The sequence below is a fragment of the Carlito syrichta genome, unplaced genomic scaffold (assembly GCF_000164805.1).
Source record: "Carlito syrichta isolate Samal-C Ts95f unplaced genomic scaffold, Tarsius_syrichta-2.0.1 Scaffold309850, whole genome shotgun sequence".
Taxonomy (NCBI): Eukaryota; Metazoa; Chordata; class Mammalia; order Primates; family Tarsiidae; genus Carlito; species Carlito syrichta.
Genome location: NW_007253946.1, coordinates 784,531 through 786,503, shown reverse-complemented (window position 1 = coordinate 786,503; position 1,973 = coordinate 784,531).

Here is a 1,973-nt window from a genome sequence, read left to right as displayed (position 1 = left end):
GTGCACGTGTTCTGGAGGGCACACGTGATCAGCCCCTCCTCTGGGGTCTACGCTGAGACCATTCTGTCCTCTCCTGTGTGTCAGAGGCTGGACTCCTCCATCCGCCTGATTCACACCTGGCAGTGTGTGGTGGGCTGCGCCCCATGCTGTGTCTGGGCGTGGGCCAGGGTCGCTACCCGCGGGGTTCTGGAACGCTCCAAGGCGGGAGTTGCCTATGTAGTGCAATCATAAAGCCTCATAAGAGTACTTGAGGACAGGGACCTTTTAGTTGTCATGCCGGGGACTCTGCCTTAACTTTGGGGAAGTTACTGGAGCTGGTAGGAGCGAGGGATCAGAGTGGCCGCCTGCCCCTTACCTCCTCACGGCTCTGGACCTGGCACCAGGGGCAGCCTGAGAGGCAGCAGCCTCACTCATGGCCGTCCTTGACTCGGCCGGCCTACCCGGGTGTAGGGGGTGGAATGAACACGGGAATGCCACTCAGCAATGAGGCAGGACACGCAGCTGCTGGAACCACAGTCAGAGTGATGTTGAACCCGTAATCCCAGCACTTTGGGAGGCCAAGGTGGGAGGACTGCTTGAGCCCAGGAGTTCGAGACCAGCCTCGGCAACCTAGTGAGACCTTGGCTCTACAAAACACAAAAGGTTAGCTGGGTGTAGTGGCACACATCTGTACTGTAGTCCTAGCTACTGTGGAGGCTGAGGCAGGAGGATCACCTGAGCCCAGAAGGTGGAGCCTGTGGTGAGCTGTGATTGTACCGTTGCCCTCTAGCCTGAATGAGACTCTGACTCAGAAAAAAAAAGATGTGTGTTAATCCTAAGAATGTTGCCTCCTCTCCCAAGAAAGCCTCCCCATTCCTACAGCTTCCGGCAGCCTCCCCTGAGAGTAGATTTCAGGCAGAGTTGTGGGGCCTCCACCCCACCCAGGGCCTTTCTCACCTGCTGGCCCCTCCTTCCGCTGATGGGCCGAGTAGGGAGGCTGGTCCACGCCCTCATGGCTCTTTTTTTTTTTTTTTGAGTTGGAGTCTCACTCTGTCGCCCAGACTGGAGCGCAGTGGCCACTCCCGGCCACCGCAGCCTCGACCTGCTGGGCTCCGGCGATCCTCCCGCCTCAGCCTTCCGAGTAGCTGGAACTACAGGCGCGCGCTATCACGCCCGGCTAATTTTTGCTTTATTGTAGAGATGAGGTTTCGCTGCCCAGGCGGGTCTCGAACTCGCAGCTCAGGCAATCCACTCACCTCAGCCTCCCAAAGCGCTGGGATTACAGGCTGAGCCTCTGAGCCCGGCTCCTCATGGCTCTTCATGCAGCCGGGATTGTCTCTCGTGGCCCTGCCCTTTTGCCCTTCTTGTGGCCTCCAGGGGCTACTGACTGCTTTCCCAGAACTGTCAGGGGCAGGGCATGAGCCGCCCGTCATCCGGGGACACCCATGCCTGAGCAGTGAGGCCACTAGCTGGACATGTGTCCTATGAGCCACGGCGACCGTCACCTGGGAGGCTGCAGTCTCCTTGTGGTGCTGGTTCCTCTGTAGGAATGCCACTCAGCTTTTGTTGTCTTGACTTCAAAGCTTTTCTCAATTTCTCCTGTATTTCCCATCTTTTTTATTTTATTTTATTTTATTTTTTGAGTCGAGGTCTCACTGTGACGCCCAGGCTAGAGTGCAGTGACACAATCATGGCTCACTGCAGCCTCCACCTCCTGGGCTCAAGTGATCCTCCCGCCTCAGCCTCCTAAGTAGCTGGAACTATAGATGTGTGCCACTGCTCCTGGCTACGTTTTTTGAGTTTTTGTAGAGTTGAGGTCTAGCTGTGTTGCCCAGGCAGGTCTAAAACTCCTGAGTTCAGGCAGTCTTGCCACTTCAGCCTCTTAAAGTGCTGGGATTATAGGCATGAGCCACTATGCTTGGCCTGTTTTTACCTTCTTCTTCTTTTTTTTTTTTTGAGTTGGAATCTCACTCTGTCACCCAGACTGGAGTGCA